At 40.9% G+C, this 14210-nt stretch overlaps 1 protein-coding gene across 1 annotated transcript in view; it reads right to left on the reverse strand.

Annotated features, from left to right (window-relative positions):
- Positions 1 to 14010, reverse strand: part of SLC67A1 (solute carrier family 67 member 1) — a 937984-nt gene extending 923974 nt beyond the window's left edge. The window contains exon 1 of the mRNA XM_085644744.1: positions 13909 to 14010. The gene's annotated coding sequence lies outside the window, so the exon portion shown is untranslated. The remainder of the gene's footprint in view (positions 1 to 13908) is intronic.
- Between the last annotated feature and the right edge of the window lie 200 nt (positions 14011 to 14210).

A 14210-nucleotide genomic window follows, 5' to 3' on the forward strand; every position in this document is an offset into this window, starting at 1 on the left:
AAGTGAAGATTTTGTTTAGAGTTTCAGAAGTATATTCTTCTGTACCACATTCCAATAACCAGTATTAATCATTTTGTACACAACATAAGCCCAGGCAAGTACACTCTATAATAAATTAGAAATTGACCACCTCACTATCAAAGTGATGCTATAATTATTTCAGAAATGTTATGTCATTATCGCTACCTATTAGGAAATATGACGGAATGTTTTTAAATGTGTTTAAAAATCCTACAACTTAGATACACAATGTGGATCACCATGTTACTGGAGATATGCCAGAGTCATGACAAAAACTGGTAATTTGCCTCAAAAGATTTATGTCTAGTTGATGGTGCAGATTAGCTTTTTTTTGTTATTTACCAATATTCCCAATAGTACACCTGAAAATCTGTTTGGGGCCAGGTTATCAAGCACATACCTAGTTGTGCTTTTTCCAATCTGCATATTTCTCCATGCAGAGAAGTCCACACAGGATAAATGGGCTCCCCTCTACAAACAGACACTTTGTAGTCTGTAGGGAAAATATTCCCCCTGGAAAAAGTCCTTTACCAAATGTGAGAGTGATGCGTTCCCCTTCTCATCCTTGGTATCCGCTTATGGGCATTTCCAGTAGCGGCTGCTACCAGATGGGGGTGCTGGGGTGAAGAATGAACAAAAAAAAGGCTTATCTGCAATGGCCGCCGCCTCACCTTCATCTCCTCTTACACCTTCCTTTTTATTGTCTCCAGTCCCGGCCGGCAGCAGGAATCACCCGGGCTCCGAGGCTCACCAGGGCCTGGTGGGGAACATGCAAAGTGAGCCTAAGAGGGCCGGCCAAACAGTCATGGGCACTTAGTGAGTGCAAACCACTCCTCCCCCTGCTCTGGCCATCACCGCCCTGCCGCTGATGCAACAGGAAAAATAAAAGGATAATAACGATACGTTATTATCCTTTTATTTTTCCTTTTGAGCGGTGGAGCGACACTCCTCCGCCTTACTCGAGGAGCCGCCACTGGGCATTCCTAAACTTCCAGGACAAACCTTGCCTTGCAACACCCATTTCCCACTCTTCAAGTGGAATTTATGATCGTGATTTTTTCTGCATATGGTAGACAAGTGCACACTCATATAGCCATTTATGGCTGCAGGAATGCCTTTCTCGATTCTTAGAAGTCAAATCAAAGGAAGACTCCATAAGCTTACATTTAAGAGTAAATTCACCTTTCTGGAACAGGCCAATAATAATTTCCTCAAACACTCAAGGGGTGATGGGAGGAATGCTTGCAATTTATCTAACCATTGGCATTAATAATTTCCTTACAGCTGTTTATTAAAATTATTCTACGGGGTTTTAGTGAAAACTTTGAAAAATGTAAATGAAGATTTAGCACTAGTACTGAAGCACTTTAGCATTTTTACAGATCACTTTCTTGACGTATGTCGCCATTCAATGTCTGTTCCATGGCTTACCTTTTACAAAATATTTATGAACACATCAGCACTATTATAACCATCCATATAGACACTATTCTGTCCAAGAAATGACTCTCAGCTGAACGAGAAGACTCAAAGGTCTTACTGGACATTGCTACGGGCAGGTAAGGCTCTACAATAATTGTCTTTGTATTTTAAAACAGCAAACACTAGACACCAGTTTCATCTATATCATATTCCTTTAGAAATGTCTTACATTTCCTCTCTCTCATCATAATAAGCAGACAGAGGCTGTTATTATGCAGTCTCTTACTGTTTTCGTCGCAGCCATTTAAAGTACTACATATCCCATAATGCATTTTTCCACAAGAAATGACAAAAATCAACCGAAATTAGGTTCATAGTATATAAGAACCATCAACCCTGTGCACCACCTCTTTTCTGTCCGCCAAAAGTTCAGTGGCTGCTGGCATGGATTGGGGGTGGCAGGCGAGAGGGAGAAAAAAAGAATTACACTTACTTCCTCACGGCTTCCGTCTCTCCTCCGTCGTCTACTTTTCTCTTCCTGACGAGTCCTGGAAGCAAGAAGCACACAGGCTCTCCTAAGCCAATCACGGTGCTGCTGTCACCAGCATGACCGCAGCTTCGTGACTGGTCTGAGCGCCATGGTTTGGTGCTCAGACAGGGAGGGGAAGCCTATGGGTGTTCTCCACCGAGGCTGTGCAATACAGCCGCCTGGAGAGCATGCTAAGTGCGTATGACTTTTTGGCCGTCCAACCCATTATGCCACTTAGAGAGTGCCACCACTCTTCCCCCTGCACTGGACTGCCCAGCGCCGCCTTAGGCACGACGGAACAATAACATGGTAATATTCCATTATTTTCATTTTATTTTTCCATTTTTGCACTGCTGAAAAGCAGTGGGGCGTCGCTCCTCGAGGAGCCACATCTGTAAAGTGTTTGGTGTGGATGACGCTGCTTTGCCGAGTATTTATTGTCAAGCTGAAGAGAGCATGTTCCTATTTGGGGGACATTCGTTTTGTAAATCGTGCGCGTGCGCTGAGGCGCAATGCTGCTTTCATGGTGAAACTGTTCTGGGCTGAAAAGATCAACTGTAGCCGGTCGCACCTGCGGTCGGATGCGCTCGATTTGCTTGGAGAGCGAGAGGTTAAGTAATTGTTCCTCGGGCGGCGCGTGCGAAAAGCTAACTCTGTCCTCCATGGAGTATTTATTCAGCTGTAACTGTTTGTTTAGAAGTATTACCCGGAGCGCGTGGGTTTGGCGCAGAGGGAAAATAAATGGAATTGTTTTGCATTTTGTTTTTCCTAACGTTTTGCTATGAAGATTTCTGTTTCATTGTATTTGGGTATTGCCAAAAAAAGGTCGCTTCATTATATAAATAATAACCCATGTTATATATGCACGAATTTCTGTTAAATATTTGTGTTTGATTTATAAACAGGGAGTCTCCTAGGGCTGGAGTTCGTTAACCCATGCATGGGGGTTCCCTTTAAAAGCAGAACATTGGAAGTATTTGAGAAATAATTTATTTGGTAGAAGGACTTTCAAAATAATTTCTCAAGCAGACATACTGAATTCACTGTAGAAAAAGAAATCTTTAAGCATAATCTCTGTTGCCTTTCAGATAACTCAGTAGGCCAATCAGTAAACAGGTGGAGGCACAAAGTGACCTGCTGGAGCATGGTGGTGTTGGCGCTTCTGAGCCGCATGATGGTTGGGATCTTGATTCCATAGGGTATGGCAGTGATGAGTCCAAATGGGGGTCAATTTAAGGGACCATTTCAGTTCATCCAAAATGCACATAAGGATTGGGGACAAGGACACCCTAAATCGGTGATAGGGCCTGGTCTTCGTGCAGTGATGTTTTGGGACCCTCGCTAAAATATTTTGTGCTGCTGAAGAGCCAAGGAGTTTGGAGGAAATATTGAAAACACAAGTGGTTTCTTATAGGGTCTAAAGAGCCATCTATTTCATAGGAAATGCCAACGGAGCTTTCCTTTGAGAGAATGAAAAGTTTGTTGTTAAGAATAGACCCCTAATGTGGAAGTATGGCAGAGTCGGAAGTAGAATGAACCATGCAGGGTCTCTGTTCGCAGACGAGTACATCAAGGAAATTGGTAAATTAGTACAGGCTTATTCCTCCCTGGATAAGGTGCATACTTCACTATTCAAAGTGTTTGGGTTTCCCCAGGGCCAGTAAATGTAGGGGTAATTTCGCCAGCCGAGCAAATGTCTACAGGCCCTTTTCAACAGTCAGTTTGAGTTCTCCAGACCATTGTTCTTTCTGCACAGAAGGAGGGGTGGCCATCTTGGATGGAGGACTAGCAAGGGGCGGGGGAGCCTAAAGTAAGAGTTCTTACCCTACCCCTAGGAAGGGTTGGGGACAAGTTAGCCATTTTTGTGAAAGAGTGGTGTCATATCTCAGGATCCATGGGTGTTACATAGAGTGAGTGGATTTAAAATAGTCTTTTTTCTCCTCCCTTTCAGGACAAGTTTCCTTTTTTAATGACATTCTTCCAGGGTGAAGCAGAGTTGATTTCCATGGAGGCCTGGGATCTCCTTTGCAGAAGGGCAATAGAGAGGTTTTACTGGCATCCAGGCAGTTTGGCAGCAATATTTTCTCATTACAGAAAAAGAACAATAAATTCAGGACTGACATAAAGTAAGAGAACATAATCAATTTGTGCTCATCATCATCATCATCATAGTCTTTATTCGAATTAAGATAATTCATACAAGACACAAACACAAAAAACAAATACAAATAAAACAAATCACTAAATAATTAAAAATCTAAAATCTTTTCAATAAATAGCTAAAAGTCTTAGATAAAAGGGATATTAAACGTTGAGGTAGACAAGATGATATGCATTAAACGTCAATAATCAAATGGTGCTAAAAAAGTTAATACACGAATAATGATCATATTTGAGGCCCTACCTATGTTCCTTTTCACTAGACCGGAGGGCTTTTAATCTGAGGGACCATGCCCACCCCATGTATTTGGCTAAAACTACTGAGTGGAATGGTAAGGTGCTTGTGAGTAGAATTCTGATGGCTACGGCGGATCTCCTTGTGCCCAAAAGTTTACATAAAGGAGAGAGCCAATGACGCCTTGGGATGACATATACCGGGCAGACAAACAAGAAGTGAGCAATTGTTTCTTCTTTGGCGCCACAAGCAGGACAGGTGCATATAGTTATACCAAACCACCCGCAAGTTAGAGCCCTTAGTGGAAGGGAGCCTGCTCTGAATTGGAAATAAAGTTTCCTGTCAGTTGGCGAAGTGATCAAATCCCAGTAAGGTTCTAGGAAAGGTGAGACCTTTGCCTCTAGAAAGCGGCTGGTCATTGTAGGGGCAGAAAAGGAACCCCATACCCTGTGATTTACCTGTTCCCAATATAATGTTTTCAGTAGCTTTTTGGCTGGAAACACGGCACCAACTGGATCGTTCCATAGATCTTCCAACCCCAGTGCTTTTAAAGATTCACGAAGGTTCCTTAACCATCCAATCTTGTGAAACTTATCAACCTGGATTATGTCCAAGATACCCAATGCGTAGGGTTGTAGCTCCGGTGTAGTTCATAGTCTCCTCCAGTATAGAACCGGACGGAGGCTAGCCAAATCATTAATGCCCTTTCTACCTAGGTCATAACGCAATGGGACCATTGGCGTACTTTGTGGCAAGCCGATAATGTAACGAAAAAATGTATTTTCTACGGCTATTAGGGGTGTTAATGAGTCAAAACCCCAAAGCTCTGCCCCATACAGGACAGAGTTTAGGGCCTTTGCCTCATATACTTGTAGCACTGGTTTGACAGGTTTAGTGAGCGATTTTTTTATGCTCTTTAACCAGCGCCCCCGTGATCTGGGTGAATTTCAACGTGGACAATTCCAGATGTCTATTCCACCGATTATTATGGGAGACATGAATGCCCAGGTAAGGAAGTTTGTTACCTCCTCCAGAATTTGTGCTATTCTGGTACTTTAAGATGGAGACAATAATATGCCCACTGGATATTCTCCTTCCTACCTTTGGAATTGCATGATGAGGTTAGACCTGAAAGATGCATAACTAACCAGTCCCAATTTTCAGGCTCTTCACTTTTTTTGGCTGGGTCAGATGCAAAGGTTAAGGGCCCTGCCTTCCAGACTCTCTTCGGCTCTTTATGTTTCACCAAGGTGTTGAGACCAGTGGCAGCTCATCTCAGATGCATGAGAATGGTGGTCTAGCTAGATGATATCATATTTGAGGGGGCAAGAAAAGCAACTTCTGGTATCAGAAGTTCAGAAGGTGGTGGATGTAATTCAAAACCTGAGGTTCATTATAAATGTAGAGAAATCAAATTTGGCACCATCAAGAAGGAAGGATTTCTTAGGTGTTTTAGTGGATTTAGAGAGAGAGGAGTTAAGGCTTCTGGAGTCAAAGTTAAAATCTGAGAACTGAGGAAACCTTTAGCACATCCACTAATCTTTCTCAGGCATCTTGCAAAAGTAGTAAGACTGATTTCATATTCAAATCAAGGAATATCCCCGGTGCTGCTCCATTACAGGGCATTGAAAAGATTAAAAATAACATATTTACAAAGAGAACCAAGTTATTCTCAGTAGATTCATCTAGAAAATAGGGCTCAAGAGTAGATAGAATGGTGATCAATCCACATAGAAGCCTGAGAAGTGCATGTTGTCCTCCCGAAGCATGCAGATCTGCTATTAGATTTAGATGCCAGTCAATGAAGATAGGGTGCAAAGTAAGGCATCTTCTGGTTAGAGAGGGAGTCCTTAATGCACCTAGATTGTTTAGAGCTTATTGAAGGCTCATTTGCAATTCAAAGCCTAGAAAAAGGAAGGCTGCAATGTACAATACTCCCTCACATGGACAAACTGATGGCAGTGAAGTATATCAACATGTTGGAGGTTACCAGGTATCATCCTCTGCTGGAGATTGCGGAGGCATTATGGGAGTTCTACTTCTAGCAAGGGATCTCCTTAAGGGCAGAATATCTTCCAGTGGAAGTCAATGTGGTGGCAGATTGGTACTTGTGAAGGCTTTACGACAGCAGAGAGGGGAGGTTAGGTGGACAGGTTTTTAGGTTTTTAAAAGACGTGTGGTGACCTTTCAGCATGAATCTCTTTACCTCCAGGCTGACAGCACAGTTGAGCAAGTTCTTCAACTGTAGGCTGGATCCAGGAGCTGTGGCAATGGATGAGTTTCTCTAGGATTAGTCTAGAGGAATTCACTTTGCTTTTCCTCTTTTTCCACTGGTTTCCAGAAGTTTGGCCTAGTGAAGCAGTTAGCGAGGGTGGTAGTGATCACACCATTGTGGAGGAGTTAGCCATGGGATCCGGGATCACTGGAGTTGTCAATAGATTATCCAACGTTGCTTCTCACGTTCCCTCAGGTTTTGAAGACAAAATCACGTTCTGGTCATGCAGGGCAGGCTGGATCTGGTGCTATGGAATCTTTCAGCTCATTTGCAGATATGCCAGGAATTTCAGAGGCGGCATTAGGACACCTCAGGGCCTCTGAAACCAAGGCTACTATCGAGGTATATAAATCAGCATGGGGAGCATGAATTAGCTAGTGTGTGGAAAGACAGATTAGCTAATTCACAAACACATTCACACAAATAGGCACAATTCAGCGCATGTTGCAGGGGTTTTGAATTACATGGCATCATTTGCAGCTGTGCAGAAGTCATACATAATCATTACTGGTTACAGATTACTTATTTTCTCAGCACATGTGAATGTAGTTGGTAAGCCAATAGAGGAACATCCCTTGGTATGCTGTCTAATAAAGGGAGTATGGTGTGTGAATCCACCTAAGCGTAGGTAAACAGCTATATGGGATGTAAACAAGGTTTACATTTATTTGAGTCTTGAGGAGATAATGATAAGCTATCTTTTAAATTACTGTCTGCTACGTTGATGATGTCATTGTGTCTAGTGTCATTCAGAAGGGTGTCAGATGTTAGGGCCCTTGGCACTTTTCAAATGAGAGCCATATGGTGTACATTTCAACATTGCAAAGCTAACAAAGTGTTCATCTACTCATGTGCACTTTCCAAACATCCCTCTTCATCCAAAATTGTGTGTGGTAAGATGCCTTAAGCAACATGTGTAGGTAACTAAGGAGTTAAGGACAGAAGCCGCTCAGATATTAATAGGTTTACATAGACCTTTTACTCCTGTAAAAGGGCGGATACAATATAATTGGTTGCACATTCAGCCTTTAAAGCTTAATGGGCAGGGGCTAGGTTAGCAGATATCATAAAAGCAGCAGGTTGTCTAGGATATCAACTTTAAGACATTTTATTGTTAACTAGTGCAACGTGCAGTGATGACAGTTGTAACTATGGTTCAACATTCATAATAAGAGCCTCTGTCTGGCAATACATTTTCAGATTCTCCTAGCCAGTTGTGAAGAAGAGTCCTGATTATTTTAAAGACATAGACTCGATTATTATCCCACCCCTGTATATGCACCACCATGGAAATGCATTTTAATCTGTATTTTGTTCTGCCTATTGCCACACTCAGCTGGTCAAGCCATGGTCTAAATTGTCAAAGCCTGATTTGAAAATTAGATGCTACTATTCAAATCTACAACAGACATCTCGGATAGGGGTGGGCGGAATTTGCGAAATCCACTTTCGCAAATTATCGCGAAAATGTTAAAAATTATCGCAAACACGCGGAAATATCGCGAAGATGCGGAAGTTTTTTTTCCCGCATGTTCGTGAGATTTTCTGCATGGTTGCGGCTCGCCAACTTACCCATGTGGTTGCTCGCGGGCGCAGCCATCTTGTTTTCAGTTGTCTCGCGGTGCATGATCGCGAGAAGAAAGACGTGATCGCGCGACGCATGACGTCACTGCGGGCGCGAACTGTCGCGAGACAGCGCAAATGGCTAAAAACAATACAACATCTCATGGAGAACGTGACTGGATCAAGAAAACTTGTCGGCGAACGCAGGGATTCAGGTAAGGCGATCGCGCGCGAGAATGTATTATTTTACAGCGCGAGCAAGAAACAAATTATCGCCAAGCTGCGGAATGCGGAAATTTGGACATTTTCGCGCTCTCCGCGGATCGCGAAAATGTCAAATTATCGCAATTTCCGCGAACGGAACGAAATTTTCGCCCAGGCCTAATCTCAGATGGTCAATGGACAGCGACAAAATGAGTTGGTTTGGTTCGGTTTGGTATTTTTTACATTCTTTTTGTTCCTCAGGATTGCATATGGACTGTGAACGTTTGGAAGCACATCCAGGAAAGAGGTCGAGTGCAGGGTTGAAGGTTCTTATGTACTGTTGACTTAACTGGGGTTTATTTTTGTCATTTCCTATGGAGAAATGCATTATGGTATATGTAGTACATTAAATGGTTGTGAAATAAACAGTAAGAAAAGAGACAGCTTAATAATAAGCTCTTTGTCATTAAACAAATCAGGACGCTCCACTGGCTAGGAGAATCTGCAATTGTATAAACCTCAAAAATGCCTACCAAACAATAGTAAGATACTAGAAAATTGAGTAATATTCTAAATCCAGAAAAACCTAGTGGGCAAGAGCTCACTACATAACTGACAATCTGGTTTCAGATCTAGTACATGAAATGGAAATGGTAGATGTGGTCTAACAACCAAAAGTGCAGACTTTGGAACTAGGGACCAAGTTTGTGTCTTGGAGTATCAACGTCATGTGATTCTGGGCAAATCACTTATTCTCCACGTGCCTTACAAAAACTGATCCTCTATAATGTAATCTGGTGCTCGTGTAAAGTACTGTGATACGTTTGGGCCAATTTGTTTTGTGTAAGATTGAAAAATAAACAAAACAACATTGATAGACATTCACCGGTACAGATTGTCTTTCTACGGGATATGGACGTGCAACACCTCCTGGAGGAAAGATGTTATTGTTAAGATAGTTGATAGATCTTTAATTGTAATTGAAGCATTGTCTATTGCTTTTGATATTTACCTAGTTTTCATCAACAGCTACAGTAATATTTGTAGCTCTATCACCTCCATTTTCCCTCCCAATTGTTAGTCAGGTTACTTTTTTCCAGTTCAAAAAGATTTTATTGATAAAAATAGAAAATGTCACAACATGTTACAATATAATAAATATACATCATACAAAAGAAAATCCACAATGTTATTAATGAATCAGGTTAAAAGAATAAAATTAAGGGTAATAAAGCATTAGAAGCGATAATACAAAATACTTGAAAAAACAACTAAAGGCGGAACGGTTGGGGTGATTCAGGGGGGTTTCGGGACTTCTTGTTGGGACGGACGCAGTTGAAAAGAATGACTAGCACATGCATCTAAATAGGTGGTAATAGGAGACCATAAAGCTAGTCTTTTTGGCCTCAAGTAGATGGGGTATACAAAGGAGGTATCCAACCTGTGATTATGACAAACAGCATACCACCATGCCCTATAAGAAATTTTTGAGGAATCTTTCCAATTAGCTGTGACTTGCTGTAACGCAACTGCTAATAATAAATCAACAATTTTGACATTGACTGCAACGTTCTCCCAACAAGAGGACAGGCTCCCTAAGAAAACATGAGTATAGGCAAAAGGAAATGTAGTGCCGAAAATCAAATTGATTTGAGACCAGACCCGCTTCCAAAAAGCACACACAATAGAGCAGGAAAATAACATATGAAATAAATCAGCCTTTGGTGAGGAGCAAGTCCAGCAAATATCAGGTACATTAGTGTAATTTGATATCAAAAGTCTGTTATACACAAAAAACAATGTTTGCGTTGTGTTTGCAGCTCTAGAGGATTTGCGAATCTTAACCCATATCTTATTCCATAGAGACACTGGCCAAGATAGTGCAAAATCACGTTCCCAAACTTCTTCGATTTTGTATTTCTGTCGGACTTTATCAATGTTATGCAGAAATGTATATGGTGTGGAAGCCTTAGGTGATGTTGCTAATAAGGAGCGTAGTTGTGAGGGAGGATCTGGAGTAGTAGAGACTGGATGTGTTGGTGAGAACTGTGCACGTACGTCCAGCACAGCGTTTTTAAGTATGAAGTATTTATGGATGAATGAAGGAGGTAAATTAAAGGAGCGACTAAGTGAAGAAAAAGATAGAAAATCTGAATGTGAAAAAAGCTGATGAATCCAGACTAAACCTCTATGATGCCAAGATTTCCAGTAAAAGGGTTTATTACGTATGAGCAAACTCTTATTATGCCAAATTGTAGAGTTTAGAAAGGAGTCAAAAGTATTATGAGGAAAAGGGAATAAAGGTGTTAAAAGTTTAGAAGTAAATTTAATAATGGGAGTAGCTAGGGCTTGCGGTTTACGTGAAAAAGAGAGGTATTCGCTAAAGGTAAAGGGGGACAAAGAGAGGCGCTCAATTGTGGTCCATAGGGGGCAATCATCTTTAGAGTCACGCAACCACAACGAGGCCTGACGGAGAAGAAATGCTTTTCGATATGCTGGAAAATCAGGAAAGTTAACTCCACCCTCAGATTTGGGACGAATTAACCTGTGTAGAGACATTCAAGGTTTCTTAGAGTTCCAAAGGAAGGAAGAAAGAATAGAATTAATTTTCCTAAAGAATTTTTGCGGGGTGGAAACTGGGATGTTGGAGATAGTGTATATAATTATGGGTGACAACATCATTTTGATGGTATCCAAACCACCCCACCATGATAAGTAAAGGGGGTGCCATTTGGTAGTTAAATCCGAAATCTTCTGCGTACATTTATCCATACATAATGAAACCGTGTCTGAAATTGAGGATGTGACATTTAAACCCAAATATTTAATGTGGAGAGGACTCCAAGTAAATTTAGAGGCAGCAAAATCAAGTTTAAATGTGTACTTTGTCAAAGGTAGGATCTCACATTTGTTATTATTCAGTTTCTACCCCGAAATATCAGAGTAAGCTTGTACTTCCGCTAGAAAAGCGGGGATTGAGTCAGTTGGATGGGACATGAAAAGCAAGATATCATCTGCATATGCTGCAAGTTTAATGTGAGAATGGGACGCCTGGAATCCATGCAAATTAGGATTCTGGCGCAGTTTTGATAAAAATGGTTCCAGAGCCAAGTTAAAAAGAAAAGGGGAGAAGGGGCATCCTTGACGCACCCCTCTTCCGAGGTCAAAAAAGGGAGATATCAATCCATTAGCACAGACCTCCGCTCTAGGTCTAGAATAAAGGAGAGAGATCAAAGATATGAAATTGGGACCAAAGCCAAACCAATTAAGAGTATAAAAAAGGTATGCCCACTCAACCCTATCAAAGGCTTTTTCAGCATCCAGCGCTATTGCTGCCAAGGAGTCTTTAAAGCGTGAGGATTTGGACAAAATGTCAAACAAGAGTCGTGTATTATCAGTTATGTAACGACCTTTAACAAAACCAGACTGCTCTGTCCCTAACAGGTCAGGTAAGAAAGAATCCAATCGCAGGGCTAGTGCTTTAGAAAAAATCTTGTAATCAATGTTTACCAGGGATATGGGTCTATAGTTCTTGCAATATTTAGAATCTTTATCTTCTTTGGGGATAAGGCATATATGAGCATCAGAGAAAGAACCAGAGGAATGTCCTAATGTACTGAAAGAGTGTAATAAAGAATATAGTTTCGGTAGTAGAAGCTTGGAAAAGTGCAGATAAAATTCAACTGTAAAACCATCAGGTCCAAGAGCCTTATCACATTTGAGGGAGTGAAGGGCGTTTGACAACTCTAGCTGCGTTAAATCAGATTCTAAAGAAGTCAAATCTGGAGTGACATTTAGGGGCTTTTGAATAGTGGAGAAAAAATGTGACAAGGCCCGGTCAGTGGGTTGTGTTTCGGAGGCATACAGTGTTTTGTAAAAAGGAGAAAATTTGTTCAGAATGTCAGTATCCTTGAACTTTAGATCTAATTGTGCATCATAAATGGATTCAATATTCAACTTATTATGCTTAACTTTCAGGTAGTTGGCTAGAGTTTTCCCAGCTTTATTTTTGCCACCATAAAATTTAGCACTGGATTTTAATAGATACAATGAGGCATCCTCTGTGGACTTTTTATTATATTGGAATTTAGCTTGAACAAGAGCTTTTAAACTGTCATTGGTATGTGAAGTATAATAAGAGTGCTCCAGTCTCTTAATGTCTTGGAGAAGGTCTGAAGTCTGTTTACGAGCGTTTTTACGCTTCTTTGCAACAAAGGATATTATAAAGTCTCTAGCAGAGGCTTTAAAGGCATCCCAAATCGTAGAGAGAGCCATGAAATCACTTTGATTTATCATAAAAAATTCATCAAAGAAGGTGGTGAATGTAGCCGTGAATTTTGGGTCCAGGAGAAGGGAATTATTAAAACGCCACCTCCTGGGGCCGGTAGTTTTAGTTAAAATATCAATGCCAATGGAAACTGGGGCGTGATCTGAAATCAAAATGGGACCAATCTCTGCATGAGTAAGGGTTTGTGAAAGGTTATGAGAGACAAAGATATAATTGATTCTTGATTGGGAGTGATGAGACGGGGAATAAAAAGTAAATTCCTTGGTAGTTGGGTTACAAAGTCGCCAAGCATCAAAAAGCTTATGTTGGTTTATAGTGTGAACAAAAGATTTATGTGGCTTGTTGGGTATAAAGGGAAACTTAGAGTTCCTGTCTATGAATGGGTCAAGTACCTGGTTACAGTCACCTGCTAAGATAAAATTATCATCTATGCAGACAGATATGTGCTTGGCGAGTGTGGGCCAAAAGGAGGGTTCTCCGCACGTGGGGGCATAAACGTTCAGAAGTGAGACTGGAGCACCCTTAAAAGATAACTTAACATTTAACCATCTAACACTAGCATCCGACTCTTGAGACAAGAGCGAAAGCGAAAGGGATTTGTGGCAAAGTATCGCTACACCATTACGTTTGCCGTCACCTGAAGAAAAGAAAACCTCTCCCACCCAGCCCCTCTTTAACTTTAATGATTCAACTTCAGAGAGATGAGTCTCTTGTAAAAATGCAATGTCCACATGTAGTTTGGCTAGATAAGTCTCTTAGTGAGAGAGTTCAAACCCCGTACATTCCAAGTCATTAATTTTAATGACATAGATTAATAAAAACTAAAAAGCCTAAAATCGTAAGAGAAGAACCCAATTCAAACAAAGAAAGATCAAAAATACAGGAAGGAAAATGAAAAGACATGTAAGTCGCCATCAAAATAAAAAGAATATATGAACTGTATAACAAAAACCAGTAGAAAAGTTGTAAAAGAGGGAATGAACATGATATACCATCAACGTAGAAGAAAAATGTTGTGACTGATAAAGAAAAACATACAGAAATTACAAAAGGTGAACATACAAAGACAAATGTAAAAGAAAAGTAGAAAGAAAGAAGGTAAGAAAAGGTGTTGAAGGCAGAAAAGAAGCAAATAAATACCATTTGTAGAACAAGTGACATAGATAGAGAGAATGCAACACAAAAATCAAAAAACAAAACGAAGAACATACCTACGAAGGGGAAATGTGAAGGAGGGGGAGGTGAGACCACATGGACAGACGGAACATCCGAGCACGAACACACGGAAAGCCAGGGAGAAACCACGTCAGGAGAAAAAAGGGACCTGCGGAAGCAAAGAAGAACATTTTACACAAATGAAGAGCAGGACAAAATATGTGCCCTGAATTCAATACTAAGCAATAACTGGTGTGAACCTACAAACAGCTTTACTAGAGAAGACAACCTGTGTAAAGTAAACTACAAAGAGCAGGAAAAAACTTATGCAAAGACCAACAAAATGGTGCAAAACACT

The sequence above is a fragment of the Triturus cristatus genome, chromosome 3_1, assembly GCF_964204655.1.
Source record: "Triturus cristatus chromosome 3_1, aTriCri1.1, whole genome shotgun sequence".
NCBI lineage: Eukaryota > Metazoa > Chordata > Amphibia > Caudata > Salamandridae > Triturus > Triturus cristatus.